Source organism: Somniosus microcephalus, chromosome 19, assembly GCF_052327205.1.
Source record: "Somniosus microcephalus isolate GS21.2 chromosome 19, FLI_Smic_1.0, whole genome shotgun sequence".
In the NCBI taxonomy this organism is placed as follows: Eukaryota; Metazoa; Chordata; class Chondrichthyes; order Squaliformes; family Somniosidae; genus Somniosus; species Somniosus microcephalus.
Window position 1 is genome coordinate 22,918,852 of NC_141005.1, and position 17,160 is coordinate 22,936,011.

Consider the following 17,160-nt stretch of genomic DNA (forward strand, 5'->3'; position numbering starts at 1 on the left):
TAGCATCTTTCAAACTGGACAAATACCCAGGCCCGCATCAAATCTATCCCACACTCTTAAGAGAAGTAAGACACCAAATAGCACAGGCTCTCACCATCATTTTACAATCCTCTCTGGCTACAGGTGTGGTGCCCGACCACTGGAGGACTGCTAACGTGCTACCGTTCTTTCAAAAGGGAGAGAGGGATAGACCGCATAATTACAGGCCAGTCAGCCTAACCTCGGTGGTGGGAAAATTATTGGAAAAAGTTCTGAGGGACAGGAGAAATCTTCATTTAGAAAGACACGGATTAATCAGGGACAGTCAGCATGGATTTCTTAACGGAAGGTCGTGTCTGACTAACGCAATTCAATTTTTCGAGGAGGTAACAAGGAGGGTCGATGAGGGTAGTGCCTTTGATGTAGTCTATATGGATTTTAGCAAGGCTTTTGATAAGGTCCCGCATGCCAGATTGGTCACGAAAGTAAAAGCCCATGGGATCCAAGGCAAAGTGGCAAGTTGGATCCAAAATTGGCTCAGAGGCAGGAAACAAAGGGTAATGGTCGAAGGGTGTTTTTGTGACCGGAAGGCTGTTTCCAGTGGGGTTCCGCAGGGCTCACAGAATCGCAGAAACCCCACAGTGCAGATAGAGGCCATTTCGGCCCATCGAGCCTGCACCGACTCAGTACTGGGCCCTTTGCTTTTTCTGGTATATATCAATGATTTGGATTTGAATGTAGGAAGTATGATTAAGAAGTTTGCAGATGATACAAAAATTGGCCGTGTGGTTAATAATGAAACAGAATGCTGTAGACTGCAGGAAGATATCAATGGACTCGTCTAGTGGGCAGAACAGTGGCAAATGGAATTCAGTTGGAATACACAATAAATGGTAGGACACTGAGAAATGCAGAGGATCAGCGGGACCTTGGAGTGCATGTCCACAGATCCCTGAAGGTAGCAGGACAGGTAGATAAAGTGGTTAAGCAGGCATACGGGATACTTGCCTTTATTAGCCGAGGCGTAGAATATAAGAGCGGGGAGGTTATGCTTCAACTGTATAAAACACTAGTTAGGCCGCAGCTAGAGTGCCGCGTGCAGTTCTGGTCACCACATTACAAGAAGGATGCGATTGCACTAGAGAAGGTGCAGAGGAGATTTCCGAGGATGTTGCCTGGGCTGGGGAATTTTAGTTATGAGGAAAGATTGGATAGGCTGGGGTTGTTTTCTTTGGAACACAGGAGGCTGAGGCGAGACCTAATTGAGGTGTGTAAAATTATGAGGGGCCGAGATAGAGTGGATAGGAAGGACCTATTTCCCTTAGCAGAAGGGTCAATAATAGATTTCAAGTAATTGGTAGGAGGTTTACAGGGAATTTGAGGAGACATTTTTTCACCCAGTGAATGGTGGGGGTCTGGAATGCACTGCCTGAAAGGGTGGTAGAGGCAGAAACCCTCATCATGTTTAAAAAGTACTTGGATATGCACTTGAACTGCCGTAACCTACAAGGCTACGGACCAAGTGCTGTAAAGTGGGATTTGGGTGGATTGCTCTTTGTCGGCTGGCACGGACAAGATGGGCCGAATGGCCTCCTTCTGTGCTGTAAATTTCTATGATTCTGCCTGATCATGTGACATCTGCCCACACGACTTCTACAAATGTTATTACATTGTAGCCAGGATTGTTTAGTTTCCAATTCCGCCCATTTTGAAGCCAGGTCTCCGTTATGGCTACTATTGCATAACCCCATGTGGCAACTTGCGCCTGCAACTCGTCAATCTTATTTGTAACACTCCTCGCATTAACACACATGCATTTCAACAGCATGCTAGTTGGCTTTGCTTTTTTCCTGAATTTAACTGCTGCTCTTTCTACATTCTTCTTTGTTCTGTTGCTGTTTGTCCCTCCGAGTTTTCTATGCACCTTGTCTCTCCTCTCTGCTGCTGTGTCCTGGTGGCCCTCCGCCAGTGTGTTTATTTTGGCTATCTTATTTTCTTCTTCTGCTTATTTCGGCCCTGTGTCTGGAGCCCCTTGCATTTGTGTAGCAGCAGGAGAATGTGCAGCGAAGAAATGGTCAAAGGAAAGCGAGAGAGAGAGAGAGAGAGAGAGAGAGAGAGAGCAGCAAAAAGGATGTTGATTGATTAAGAGCAGTGTGTGCAAAACGTTGAGCAGCCTGTGGCGGCAGCAAAAGCCTACTGCACCCGGTATTCCCAGGCAGTCTCCCATCCAAGTACTAACCAGGCCTGACTCTGCTTAGCTTCCGAGATCAGACGAGATCGGGCGTATTCAGACTAGTATGGCCGTAGGCATATGCTAGCTGGCTTTCTCTTTACTTAAAGCTGTCGCCCATTTTTTTCTCTTCTACGCATTCATACAAGTATTCAACACTCAATTTACATTTACAAATTTTACTCCTCCCGCAACCCCCCACCCCCCCTCCACCTCTTCTTGCTGCTCTGCCTCCCACACAAACAAACTACAAGCCCAACCCTTCATTGCCTTCTATTCAAATATTACATCAAATAAACATGCTCAAACACCAAGTCTTAAGGGCTGTAGCATCTTTCAAACTGGACAAATACCCAGGCCCGCATCAAATCTATCCCACACTCTTAAGAGAAGTAAGACACCAAATAGCACAGGCTCTCACCATCATTTTACAATCCTCTCTGGCTACAGGTGTGGTGCCCGACCACTGGAGGACTGCTAACGTGCTACCGTTCTTTCAAAAGGGAGAGAGGGATAGACCGCATAATTACAGGCCAGTCAGCCTAACCTCGGTGGTGGGAAAATTATTGGAAAAAGTTCTGAGGGACAGGAGAAATCTTCATTTAGAAAGACACGGATTAATCAGGGACAGTCAGCGTGGATTTCTTAACGGAAGGTCGTGTCTGACTAACGCAATTCAATTTTTCGAGGAGGTAACAAGGAGGGTCGATGAGGGTAGTGCCTTTGGTGTAGTCTATATGGATTTTAGCAAGGCTTTTGATAAGGTCCCGCATGCCAGATTGGTCACGAAAGTAAAAGCCCATGGGATCCAAGGCAAAGTGGCAAGTTGGATCCAAAATTGGCTCAGAGGCAGGAAACAAAGGGTAATGGTCGAAGGGTGTTTTTGTGACCGGAAGGCTGTTTCCAGTGGGGTTCCGCAGGGCTCACAGAATCACAGAAACCCCACAGTGCAGATAGAGGCCATTTCGGCCCATCGAGCCTGCACCGACTCAGTACTGGGCCCTTTGCTTTTTCTGGTATATATCAATGATTTGGATTTGAATGTAGGAAGTATGATTAAGAAGTTTGCAGATGATACAAAAATTGGCCGTGTGGTTAATAATGAAACAGAATGCTGTAGACTGCAGGAAGATATCAATGGACTCGTCTAGTGGGCAGAACAGTGGCAAATGGAATTCAGTTGGAATACACAATAAATGGTAGGACACTGAGAAATGCAGAGGATCAGCGGGACCTTGGAGTGCATGTCCACAGATCCCTGAAGGTAGCAGGACAGGTAGATAAAGTGGTTAAGCAGGCATACGGGATACTTGCCTTTATTAGCCGAGGCGTAGAATATAAGAGCGGGGAGGTTATGCTTCAACTGTATAAAACACTAGTTAGGCCGCAGCTAGAGTGCCGCGTGCAGTTCTGGTCACCACATTACAAGAAGGATGCGATTGCACTAGAGAAGGTGCAGAGGAGATTTCCGAGGATGTTGCCTGGGCTGGGGAATTTTAGTTATGAGGAAAGATTGGATAGGCTGGGGTTGTTTTCTTTGGAACACAGGAGGCTGAGGCGAGACCTAATTGAGGTGTGTAAAATTATGAGGGGCCGAGATAGAGTGGATAGGAAGGACCTATTTCCCTTAGCAGAAGGGTCAATAATAGATTTCAAGTAATTGGTAGGAGGTTTACAGGGAATTTGAGGAGACATTTTTTCACCCAGTGAATGGTGGGGGTCTGGAATGCACTGCCTGAAAGGGTGGTAGAGGCAGAAACCCTCATCACGTTTAAAAAGTACTTGGATATGCACTTGAACTGCCGTAACCTACAAGGCTACGGACCAAGTGCTGTAAAGTGGGATTTGGGTGGATTGCTCTTTGTCGGCTGGCACGGACAAGATGGGCCGAATGGCCTCCTTCTGTGCTGTAAATTTCTATGATTCTGCCTGATCATGTGACATCTGCCCACACGACTTCTACAAATGTTATTACATTGTAGCCAGGATTGTTTAGTTTCCAATTCCGCCCATTTTGAAGCCAGGTCTCCATTATGGCTACTATTGCATAACCCCATGTGGCAACTTGCGCCTGCAACTCGTCAATCTTATTTGTAACACTCCTCGCATTAACACACATGCATTTCAACAGCATGCTAGTTGGCTTTGCTTTTTTCCTGAATTTAACTGCTGCTCTTTCTACATTCTTCTTTGTTCTGTTGCTGTTTGTCCCTCCGAGTTTTCTATGCACCTTGTCTCTCCTCTCTGCTGCTGTGTCCTGGTGGCCCTCCGCCAGTGTGTGTATTTTGGCTATCTTATTTTCTTCTTCTGCTTATTTCGGCCCTGTGTCTGGAGCCCCTTGCATTTGTGTAGCAGCAGGAGAATGTGCAGCGAAGAAATGGTCAAAGGAAAGCGAGAGAGAGAGACAGAGAGCAGGAAAAAGGATGTTGATTGATTAAGAGCAGTGTGTGCGCGTGTGTGTGCAAAACGTTGAGCAGCCTGTGGCGGCAGCAAAAGCCTACTGCACCTGGTATTCCCAGGCAGTCTCCCATCCAAGTACTAACCAGGCCTGACTCTGCTTAGCTTCCGAGATCAGACGAGATCGGGCGCATTCAGACTAGTATGGCCGTAGGCATATGCTAGCTGGCTTTCTCTTTACTTAAAGCTGTCGCCCATTTTTTTCTCTTCTACGCATTCATACAAGTATTCAACACTCAATTTACATTTACAAATTTTACTCCTCCCGCAACCCCCCACCCCCCCTCCACCTCTTCTTGCTGCTCTGCCTCCCACACAAACAAACTACAAGCCCAACCCTTCATTGCCTTCTATTCAAATATTACATCAAATAAACATGCTCAAACACCAAGTCTTAAGGGCTGTAGCATCTTTCAAACTGGACAAATACCCAGGCCCGCATCAAATCTATCCCACACTCTTAAGAGAAGTAAGACACCAAATAGCACAGGCTCTCACCATCATTTTACAATCCTCTCTGGCTACAGGTGTGGTGCCCGACCACTGGAGGACTGCTAACGTGCTACCGTTCTTTCAAAAGGGAGAGAGGGATAGACCGCATAATTACAGGCCAGTCAGCCTAACCTCGGTGGTGGGAAAATTATTGGAAAAAGTTCTGAGGGACAGGAGAAATCTTCATTTAGAAAGACACGGATTAATCAGGGACAGTCAGCGTGGATTTCTTAACGGAAGGTCGTGTCTGACTAACGCAATTCAATTTTTCGAGGAGGTAACAAGGAGGGTCGATGAGGGTAGTGCCTTTGATGTAGTCTATATGGATTTTAGCAAGGCTTTTGATAAGGTCCCGCATGCCAGATTGGTCACGAAAGTAAAAGCCCATGGGATCCAAGGCAAAGTGGCAAGTTGGATCCAAAATTGGCTCAGAGGCAGGAAACAAAGGGTAATGGTCGAAGGGTGTTTTTGTGACCGGAAGGCTGTTTCCAGTGGGGTTCCGCAGGGCTCACAGAATCACAGAAACCCCACAGTGCAGATAGAGGCCATTTCGGCCCATCGAGCCTGCACCGACTCAGTACTGGGCCCTTTGCTTTTTCTGGTATATATCAATGATTTGGATTTGAATGTAGGAAGTATGATTAAGAAGTTTGCAGATGATACAAAAATTGGCCGTGTGGTTAATAATGAAACAGAATGCTGTAGACCGCAGGAAGATATCAATGGACTCGTCTAGTGGGCAGAACAGTGGCAAATGGAATTCAGTTGGAATACACAATAAATGGTAGGACACTGAGAAATGCAGAGGATCAGCGGGACCTTGGAGTGCATGTCCACAGATCCCTGAAGGTAGCAGGACAGGTAGATAAAGTGGTTAAGCAGGCATACGGGATACTTGCCTTTATTAGCCGAGGCGTAGAATATAAGAGCGGGGAGGTTATGCTTCAACTGTATAAAACACTAGTTAGGCCGCAGCTAGAGTGCCGCGTGCAGTTCTGGTCACCACATTACAAGAAGGATGCGATTGCACTAGAGAAGGTGCAGAGGAGATTTCCGAGGATGTTGCCTGGGCTGGGGAATTTTAGCTATGAGGAAAGATTGGATAGGCTGGGGTTGTTTTCTTTGGAATACAGGAGGCTGAGGCGAGACCTAATTGAGGTGTGTAAAATTATGAGGGGCCGAGATAGAGTGGATAGGAAGGACCTATTTCCCTTAGCAGAAGGGTCAATAATAGATTTCAAGTAATTGGTAGGAGGTTTACAGGGAATTTGAGGAGACATTTTTTCACCCAGTGAATGGTGGGGGTCTGGAATGCACTGCCTGAAAGGGTGGTAGAGGCAGAAACCCTCATCACGTTTAAAAAGTACTTGGATATGCACTTGAACTGCCGTAACCTACAAGGCTACGGACCAAGTGCTGTAAAGTGGGATTTGGGTGGATTGCTCTTTGTCGGCTGGCACGGACAAGATGGGCCGAATGGCCTCCTTCTGTGCTGTAAATTTCTATGATTCTGCCTGATCATGTGACATCTGCCCACACGACTTCTACAAATGTTATTACATTGTAGCCAGGATTGTTTAGTTTCCAATTCCGCCCATTTTGAAGCCAGGTCTCCGTTATGGCTACTATTGCCTAACCCCATGTGGCAACTTGCGCCTGCAACTCGTCAATCTTATTTGTAACACTCCTCGCATTAACACACATGCATTTCAACAGCATGCTAGTTGGCTTTGCTTTTTTCCTGAATTTAACTGCTGCTCTTTCTACATTCTTCTTTGTTCTGTTGCTGTTTGTCCCTCCGAGTTTTCTATGCACCTTGTCTCTCCTCTCTGCTGCTGTGTCCTGGTGGCCCTCCGCCAGTGTGTGTATTTTGGCTATCTTATTTTCTTCTTCTGCTTATTTCGGCCCTGTGTCTGGAGCCCCTTGCATTTGTGTAGCAGCAGGAGAATGTGCAGCGAAGAAATGGTCAAAGGAAAGCGAGAGAGAGAGAGAGAGAGAGAGAGAGCAGCAAAAAGGATGTTGATTGATTAAGAGCAGTGTGTGCGCGTGTGTGTGCAAAACGTTGAGCAGCCTGTGGCGGCAGCAAAAGCCTACTGCACCTGGTATTCCCAGGCAGTCTCCCATCCAAGTACTAACCAGGCCTGACGCTGCTTAGCTTCCGAGATCAGACGAGATCGGGCGCATTCAGACTAGTATGGCCGTAGGCATATGCTAGCTGGCTTTCTCTTTACTTAAAGCTGTCGCCCATTTTTTTCTCTTCTACGCATTCATACAAGTATTCAACACTCAATTTACATTTACAAATTTTACTCCTCCCGCAACCCCCCACCCCCCCTCCACCTCTTCTTGCTGCTCTGCCTCCCACACAAACAAACTACAAGCCCAACCCTTCATTGCCTTCTATTCAAATATTACATCAAATAAACATGCTCAAACACCAAGTCTTAAGGGCTGTAGCATCTTTCAAACTGGACAAATACCCAGGCCCGCATCAAATCTATCCCACACTCTTAAGAGAAGTAAGACACCAAATAGCACAGGCTCTCACCATCATTTTACAATCCTCTCTGGCTACAGGTGTGGTGCCCGACCACTGGAGGACTGCTAACGTGCTACCGCTCTTTCAAAAGGGAGAGAGGGATAGACCGCATAATTACAGGACAGTCAGCCTAACCTCGGTGGTGGGAAAATTATTGGAAAAAGTTCTGAGGGACAGGAGAAATCTTCATTTAGAAAGACACGGATTAATCAGGGACAGTCAGCATGGATTTCTTAACGGAAGGTCGTGTCTGACTAACGCAATTCAATTTTTCGAGGAGGTAACAAGGAGGGTCGATGAGGGTAGTGCCTTTGATGTAGTCTATATGGATTTTAGCAAGGCTTTTGATAAGGTCCCGCATGCCAGATTGGTCACGAAAGTAAAAGCCCATGGGATCCAAGGCAAAGTGGCAAGTTGGATCCAAAATTGGCTCAGAGGCAGGAAACAAAGGGTAATGGTCGAAGGGTGTTTTTGTGACCGGAAGGCTGTTTCCAGTGGGGTTCCGCAGGGCTCACAGAATCACAGAAACCCCACAGTGCAGATAGAGGCCATTTCGGCCCATCGAGCCTGCACCGACTCAGTACTGGGCCCTTTGCTTTTTCTGGTATATATCAATGATTTGGATTTGAATGTAGGAAGTATGATTAAGAAGTTTGCAGATGATACAAAAATTGGCCGTGTGGTTAATAATGAAACAGAATGCTGTAGACTGCAGGAAGATATCAATGGACTCGTCTAGTGGGCAGAACAGTGGCAAATGGAATTCAGTTGGAATACACAATAAATGGTAGGACACTGAGAAATGCAGAGGATCAGCGGGACCTTGGAGTGCATGTCCACAGATCCCTGAAGGTAGCAGGACAGGTAGATAAAGTGGTTAAGCAGGCATACGGGATACTTGCCTTTATTAGCCGAGGCGTAGAATATAAGAGCGGGGAGGTTATGCTTCAACTGTATAAAACACTAGTTAGGCCGCAGCTAGAGTGCCGCGTGCAGTTCTGGTCACCACATTACAAGAAGGATGCGATTGCACTAGAGAAGGTGCAGAGGAGATTTCCGAGGATGTTGCCTGGGCTGGGGAATTTTAGTTATGAGGAAAGATTGGATAGGCTGGGGTTGTTTTCTTTGGAACACAGGAGGCTGAGGCGAGACCTAATTGAGGTGTGTAAAATTATGAGGGGCCGAGATAGAGTGGATAGGAAGGACCTATTTCCCTTAGCAGAAGGGTCAATAATAGATTTCAAGTAATTGGTAGGAGGTTTACAGGGAATTTGAGGAGACATTTTTTCACCCAGTGAATGGTGGGGGTCTGGAATGCACTGCCTGAAAGGGTGGTAGAGGCAGAAACCCTCATCACGTTTAAAAAGTACTTGGATATGCACTTGAACTGCCGTAACCTACAAGGCTACGGACCAAGTGCTGTAAAGTGGGATTTGGGTGGATTGCTCTTTGTCGGCTGGCACGGACAAGATGGGCCGAATGGCCTCCTTCTGTGCTGTAAATTTCTATGATTCTGCCTGATCATGTGACATCTGCCCACACGACTTCTACAAATGTTATTACATTGTAGCCAGGATTGTTTAGTTTCCAATTCCGCCCATTTTGAAGCCAGGTCTCCGTTATGGCTACTATTGCATAACCCCATGTGGCAACTTGCGCCTGCAACTCGTCAATCTCATTTGTAACGCTCCTCGCATTAACACACATGCATTTCAACAGCATGCTAGTTGGCTTTGCTTTTTTCCTGAATTTAACTGCTGCTCTTTCTACATTCTTCTTTGTTCTGTTGCTGTTTGTCCCTCCGAGTTTTCTATGCACCTTGTCTCTCCTCTCTGCTGCTGTGTCCTGGTGGCCCTCCGCCAGTGTGTGTATTTTGGCTATCTTATTTTCTTCTTCTGCTTATTTCGGCCCTGTGTCTGGAGCCCCTTGCATTTGTGTAGCAGCAGGAGAATGTGCAGCGAAGAAATGGTCAAAGGAAAGCGAGAGAGAGAGACAGAGAGAGAGAGAGAGAGAGAGCAGCAAAAAGGATGTTGATTGATTAAGAGCAGTGTGTGCGCGTGTGTGTGCAAAACGTTGAGCAGCCTGTGGCGGCAGCAAAAGCCTACTGCACCTGGTATCCCCAGGCGGTCTCCCATCCAAGTACTAACCAGGCCTGACTCTGCTTAGCTTCCGAGATCAGACGAGATCGGGCGTATTCAGACTAGTATGGCCGTAGGCATATGCTAGCTGGCTTTCTCTTTACTTAAAGCTGTCGCCCATTTTTTTCTCTTCTACGCATTCATACAAGTATTCAACACTCAATTTACATTTACAAATTTTACTCCTCCCGCAACCCCCCACCCCCCCTCCACCTCTTCTTGCTGCTCTGCCTCCCACACAAACAAACTACAAGCCCAACCCTTCATTGCCTTCTATTCAAATATTACATCAAATAAACATGCTCAAACACCAAGTCTTAAGGGCTGTAGCATCTTTCAAACTGGACAAATACCCAGGCCCGCATCAAATCTATCCCACACTCTTAAGAGAAGTAAGACACCAAATAGCACAGGCTCTCACCATCATTTTACAATCCTCTCTGGCTACAGGTGTGGTGCCCGACCACTGGAGGACTGCTAACGTGCTACCGTTCTTTCAAAAGGGAGAGAGGGATAGACCGCATAATTACAGGCCAGTCAGCCTAACCTCGGTGGTGGGAAAATTATTGGAAAAAGTTCTGAGGGACAGGAGAAATCTTCATTTAGAAAGACACGGATTAATCAGGGACAGTCAGCATGGATTTCTTAACGGAAGGTCGTGTCTGACTAATGCAATTCAATTTTTCGAGGAGGTAACAAGGAGGGTCGATGAGGGTAGTGCCTTTGATGTAGTCTATATGGATTTTAGCAAGGCTTTTGATAAGGTCCCGCATGCCAGATTGGTCACGAAAGTAAAAGCCCATGGGATCCAAGGCAAAGTGGCAAGTTGGATCCAAAATTGGCTCAGAGGCAGGAAACAAAGGGTAATGGTCGAAGGGTGTTTTTGTGACCGGAAGGCTGTTTCCAGTGGGGTTCCGCAGGGCTCACAGAATCACAGAAACCCCACAGTGCAGATAGAGGCCATTTCGGCCCATCGAGCCTGCACCGACTCAGTACTGGGCCCTTTGCTTTTTCTGGTATATATCAATGATTTGGATTTGAATGTAGGAAGTATGATTAAGAAGTTTGCAGATGATACAAAAATTGGCCGTGTGGTTAATAATGAAACAGAATGCTGTAGACTGCAGGAAGATATCAATGGACTCGTCTAGTGGGCAGAACAGTGGCAAATGGAATTCAGTTGGAATACACAATAAATGGTAGGACACTGAGAAATGCAGAGGATCAGCGGGACCTTGGAGTGCATGTCCACAGATCCCTGAAGGTAGCAGGACAGGTAGATAAAGTGGTTAAGCAGGCATACGGGATACTTGCCTTTATTAGCCGAGGCGTAGAATATAAGAGCGGGGAGGTTATGCTTCAACTGTATAAAACACTAGTTAGGCCGCAGCTAGAGTGCCGCGTGCAGTTCTGGTCACCACATTACAAGAAGGATGCGATTGCACTAGAGAAGGTGCAGAGGAGATTTCCGAGGATGTTGCCTGGGCTGGGGAATTTTAGTTATGAGGAAAGATTGGATAGGCTGGGGTTGTTTTCTTTGGAACACAGGAGGCTGAGGTGAGACCTAATTGAGGTGTGTAAAATTATGAGGGGCCGAGATAGAGTGGATAGGAAGGACCTATTTCCCTTAGCAGAAGGGTCAATAATAGATTTCAAGTAATTGGTAGGAGGTTTACAGGGAATTTGAGGAGACATTTTTTCACCCAGTGAATGGTGGGGGTCTGGAATGCACTGCCTGAAAGGGTGGTAGAGGCAGAAACCCTCATCACGTTTAAAAAGTACTTGGATATGCACTTGAACTGCCGTAACCTACAAGGCTACGGACCAAGTGCTGTAAAGTGGGATTTGGGTGGATTGCTCTTTGTCGGCTGGCACGGACAAGATGGGCCGAATGGCCTCCTTCTGTGCTGTAAATTTCTATGATTCTGCCTGATCATGTGACATCTGCCCACACGACTTCTACAAATGTTATTACATTGTAGCCAGGATTGTTTAGTTTCCAATTCCGCCCATTTTGAAGCCAGGTCTCCGTTATGGCTACTATTGCATAACCCCATGTGGCAACTTGCGCCTGCAACTCGTCAATCTTATTTGTAACACTCCTCGCATTAACACACATGCATTTCAACAGCATGCTAGTTGGCTTTGCTTTTTTCCTGAATTTAACTGCTGCTCTTTCTACATTCTTCTTTGTTCTGTTGCTGTTTGTCCCTCCGAGTTTTCTATGCACCTTGTCTCTCCTCTCTGCTGCTGTGTCCTGGTGGCCCTCCGCCAGTGTGTGTATTTTGGCTATCTTATTTTCTTCTTCTGCTTATTTCGGCCCTGTGTCTGGAGCCCCTTGCATTTGTGTAGCAGCAGGAGAATGTGCAGCGAAGAAATGGTCAAAGGAAAGCGAGAGAGAGAGAGAGAGAGAGAGAGCAGCAAAAAGGATGTTGATTGATTAAGAGCAGTGTGTGCGCGTGTGTGTGCAAAACGTTGAGCAGCCTGTAGCGGCAGCAAAAGCCTACTGCACCTGGTATTCCCAGGCGGTCTCCCATCCAAGTACTAACCAGGCCTGACTCTGCTTAGCTTCCGAGATCAGACGAGATCGGGCGCATTCAGACTAGTATGGCCGTAGGCATATGCTGGCTGGCTTTCTCTTTACTTAAAGCTGTCGCCCATTTTTTTCTCTTCTACGCATTCATACAAGTATTCAACACTCAATTTACATTTACAAATTTTACTCCTCCCGCAACCCCCCACCCCCCCTCCACCTCTTCTTGCTGCTCTGCCTCCCACACAAACAAACTACAAGCCCAACCCTTCATTGCCTTCTATTCAAATATTACATCAAATAAACATGCTCAAACACCAAGTCTTAAGGGCTGTAGCATCTTTCAAACTGGACAAATACCCAGGCCCGCATCAAATCTATCCCACACTCTTAAGAGAAGTAAGACACCAAATAGCACAGGCTCTCACCATCATTTTACAATCCTCTCTGGCTACAGGTGTGGTGCCCGACCACTGGAGGACTGCTAACGTGCTACCGTTCTTTCAAAAGGGAGAGAGGGATAGACCGCATAATTACAGGCCAGTCAGCCTAACCTCGGTGGTGGGTAAATTATTGGAAAAAGTTCTGAGGGACAGGAGAAATCTTCATTTAGAAAGACACGGATTAATCAGGGACAGTCAGCATGGATTTCTTAACGGAAGGTCGTGTCTGACTAACGCAATTCAATTTTTCGAGGAGGTAACAAGGAGGGTCGATGAGGGTAGTGCCTTTGATGTAGTCTATATGGATTTTAGCAAGGCTTTTGATAAGGTCCCGCATGCCAGATTGGTCACGAAAGTAAAAGCCCATGGGATCCAAGGCAAAGTGGCAAGTTGGATCCAAAATTGGCTCAGAGGCAGGAAACAAAGGGTAATGGTCGAAGGGTGTTTTTGTGACCGGAAGGCTGTTTCCAGTGGGGTTCCGCAGGGCTCACAGAATCACAGAAACCCCACAGTGCAGATAGAGGCCATTTCGGCCCATCGAGCCTGCACCGACTCAGTACTGGGCCCTTTGCTTTTTCTGGTATATATCAATGATTTGGATTTGAATGTAGGAAGTATGATTAAGAAGTTTGCAGATGATACAAAAATTGGCCGTGTGGTTAATAATGAAACAGAATGCTGTAGACTGCAGGAAGATATCAATGGACTCGTCTAGTGGGCAGAACAGTGGCAAATGGAATTCAGTTGGAATACACAATAAATGGTAGGACACTGAGAAATGCAGAGGATCAGCGGGACCTTGGAGTGCATGTCCACAGATCCCTGAAGGTAGCAGGACAGGTAGATAAAGTGGTTAAGCAGGCATACGGGATACTTGCCTTTATTAGCCGAGGCGTAGAATATAAGAGCGGGGAGGTTATGCTTCAACTGTATAAAACACTAGTTAGGCCGCAGCTAGAGTGCCGCGTGCAGTTCTGGTCACCACATTACAAGAAGGATGCGATTGCACTAGAGAAGGTGCAGAGGAGATTTCCGAGGATGTTGCCTGGGCTGGCGAATTTTAGTTATGAGGAAAGATTGGATAGGCTGGGGTTGTTTTCTTTGGAACACAGGAGGCTGAGGCGAGACCTAATTGAGGTGTGTAAAATTATGAGGGGCCGAGATAGAGTGGATAGGAAGGACCTATTTCCCTTAGCAGAAGGGTCAATAATAGATTTCAAGTAATTGGTAGGAGGTTTACAGGGAATTTGAGGAGACATTTTTTCACCCAGTGAATGGTGGGGGTCTGGAATGCACTGCCTGAAAGGGTGGTAGAGGCAGAAACCCTCATCACGTTTAAAAAGTACTTGGATATGCACTTGAACTGCCGTAACCAACAAGGCTACGGACCAAGTGCTGTAAAGTGGGATTTGGGTGGATTGCTCTTTGTCGGCTGGCACGGACAAGATGGGCCGAATGGCCTCCTTCTGTGCTGTAAATTTCTATGATTCTGCCTGATCATGTGACATCTGCCCACACGACTTCTACAAATGTTATTACATTGTAGCCAGGATTGTTTAGTTTCCAATTCCGCCCATTTTGAAGCCAGGTCTCCGTTATGGCTACTATTGCATAACCCCATGTGGCAACTTGCGCCTGCAACTCGTCAATCTTATTTGTAACACTCCTCGCATTAACACACATGCATTTCAACAGCATGCTAGTTGGCTTTGCTTTTTTCCTGAATTTAACTGCTGCTCTTTCTACATTCTTCTTTGTTCTGTTGCTGTTTGTCCCTCCGAGTTTTCTATGCACCTTGTCTCTCCTCTCTGCTGCTGTGTCCTGGTGGCCCTCCGCCAGTGTGTATATTTTGGCTATCTTATTTTCTTCTTCTGCTTATTTCGGCCCTGTGTCTGGAGCCCCTTGCATTTGTGTAGCAGCAGGAGAATGTGCAGCGAAGAAATGGTCAAAGGAAAGCGAGAGAGAGAGAGAGAGCAGCAAAAAGGATGTTGATTGATTAAGAGCAGTGTGTGCGCGTGTGTGTGCAAAACGTTGAGCAGCCTGTGGCGGCAGCAAAAGCCTACTGCACCTGGCATTCCCAGGCAGTCTCCCATCCAAGTACTAACCAGGCCTGACTCTGCTTAGCTTCCGAGATCAGACGAGATCGGGCGTATTCAGACTAGTATGGCCGTAGGCATATGCTAGCTGGCTTTCTCTTTACTTAAAGCTGTCGCCCATTTTTTTCTCTTCTACGCATTCATACAAGTATTCAACACTCAATTTACATTTACAAATTTTACTCCTCCCGCAACCCCCCACCCCCCCTCCACCTCTTCTTGCTGCTCTGCCTCCCACACAAACAAACTACAAGCCCAACCCTTCATTGCCTTCTATTCAAATATTACATCAAATAAACATGCTCAAACACCAAGTCTTAAGGGCTGTAGCATCTTTCAAACTGGACAAATACCCAGGCCCGCATCAAATCTATCCCACACTCTTAAGAGAAGTAAGACACCAAATAGCACAGGCTCTCACCATCATTTTACAATCCTCTCTGGCTACAGGTGTGGTGCCCGACCACTGGAGGACTGCTAACGTGCTACCGTTCTTTCAAAAGGGAGAGAGGGATAGACCGCATAATTACAGGCCAGTCAGCCTAACCTCGGTGGTGGGAAAATTATTGGAAAAAGTTCTGAGGGACAGGAGAAATCTTCATTTAGAAAGACACGGATTAATCAGGGACAGTCAGCATGGATTTCTTAACGGAAGGTCGTGTCTGACTAACGCAATTCAATTTTTCGAGGAGGTAACAAGGAGGGTCGATGAGGGTAGTGCCTTTGATGTAGTCTATATGGATTTTAGCAAGGCTTTTGATAAGGTCCCGCATGCCAGATTGGTCACGAAAGTAAAAGCCCATGGGATCCAAGGCAAAGTGGCAAGTTGGATCCAAAATTGGCTCAGAGACAGGAAACAAAGGGTAATGGTCGAAGGGTGTTTTTGTGACCGGAAGGCTGTTTCCAGTGGGGTTCCGCAGGGCTCACAGAATCACAGAAACCCCACAGTGCAGATAGAGGCCATTTCGGCCCATCGAGCCTGCACCGACTCAGTACTGGGCCCTTTGCTTTTTCTGGTATATATCAATGATTTGGATTTGAATGTAGGAAGTATGATTAAGAAGTTTGCAGATGATACAAAAATTGGCCGTGTGGTTAATAATGAAACAGAATGCTGTAGACTGCAGGAAGATATCAATGGACTCGTCTAGTGGGCAGAACAGTGGCAAATGGAATTCAGTTGGAATACACAATAAATGGTAGGACACTGAGAAATGCAGAGGATCAGCGGGACCTTGGAGTGCATGTCCACAGATCCCTGAAGGTAGCAGGACAGGTAGATAAAGTGGTTAAGCAGGCATACGGGATACTTGCCTTTATTAGCCGAGGCGTAGAATATAAGAGCGGGGAGGTTATGCTTCAACTGTATAAAACACTAGTTAGGCCGCAGCTAGAGTGCCGCGTGCAGTTCTGGTCACCACATTACAAGAAGGATGCGATTGCACTAGAGAAGGTGCAGAGGAGATTTCCGAGGATGTTGCCTGGGCTGGGGAATTTTAGTTATGAGGAAAGATTGGATAGGCTGGGGTTGTTTTCTTTGGAACACAGGAGGCTGAGGCGAGACCTAATTGAGGTGTGTAAAATTATGAGGGGCCGAGATAGAGTGGATAGGAAGGACCTATTTCCCTTAGCAGAAGGGTCAATAATAGATTTCAAGTAATTGGTAGGAGGTTTACAGGGAATTTGAGGAGACATTTTTTCACCCAGTGAATGGTGGGGGTCTGGAATGCACTGCCTGAAAGGGTGGTAGAGGCAGAAACCCTCATCACGTTTAAAAAGTACTTGGATATGCACTTGAACTGCCGTAACCAACAAGGCTACGGACCAAGTGCTGTAAAGTGGGATTTGGGTGGATTGCTCTTTGTCGGCTGGCACGGACAAGATGGGCCGAATGGCCTCCTTCTGTGCTGTAAATTTCTATGATTCTGCCTGATCATGTGACATCTGCCCACACGACTTCTACAAATGTTATTACATTGTAGCCAGGATTGTTTAGTTTCCAATTCCGCCCATTTTGAAGCCAGGTCTCCGTTATGGCTACTATTGCATAACCCCATGTGGCAACTTGCGCCTGCAACTCGTCAATCTTATTTGTAACACTCCTCGCATTAACACACATGCATTTCAACAGCATGCTAGTTGGCTTTGCTTTTTTCCTGAATTTAACTGCTGCTCTTTCTACATTCTTCTTTGTTCTGTTGCTGTTTGTCCCTCCGAGTTTTCTATGCACCTTGTCTCTCCTCTCTGCTGCTG

General features: G+C 46.5%; 4 non-coding genes and 2 pseudogenes across 4 annotated transcripts; all 6 read right to left on the reverse strand.

Annotated features, from left to right (window-relative positions):
- Window positions 1-2,169: 2,169 nt before the first annotated feature.
- Window positions 2,170-2,288, reverse strand: LOC147103747 (5S ribosomal RNA). Its single transcript, XR_015072847.1, has one exon. It is a non-coding gene; the product is annotated as a 5S ribosomal RNA (ribosomal RNA).
- Window positions 2,289-4,703: 2,415 nt separating this feature from the next.
- On the reverse strand, window positions 4,704-4,822 carry LOC147103748 (5S ribosomal RNA). Its single transcript, XR_015072656.1, has one exon. It is a non-coding gene; the product is annotated as a 5S ribosomal RNA (ribosomal RNA).
- Window positions 4,823-7,245: 2,423 nt separating this feature from the next.
- Window positions 7,246-7,364, reverse strand: LOC147103749 (5S ribosomal RNA; annotated as a pseudogene).
- A 2,431-nt stretch (window positions 7,365-9,795) lies between these two features.
- LOC147103750 (5S ribosomal RNA) lies at window positions 9,796-9,914 on the reverse strand. Its single transcript, XR_015072879.1, has one exon. It is a non-coding gene; the product is annotated as a 5S ribosomal RNA (ribosomal RNA).
- A 2,421-nt stretch (window positions 9,915-12,335) lies between these two features.
- Window positions 12,336-12,454, reverse strand: LOC147103751 (5S ribosomal RNA). The gene has a single exon (XR_015072762.1). It is a non-coding gene; the product is annotated as a 5S ribosomal RNA (ribosomal RNA).
- Window positions 12,455-14,867: 2,413 nt separating this feature from the next.
- On the reverse strand, window positions 14,868-14,986 carry LOC147103752 (5S ribosomal RNA; annotated as a pseudogene).
- Window positions 14,987-17,160: the final 2,174 nt, after the last annotated feature.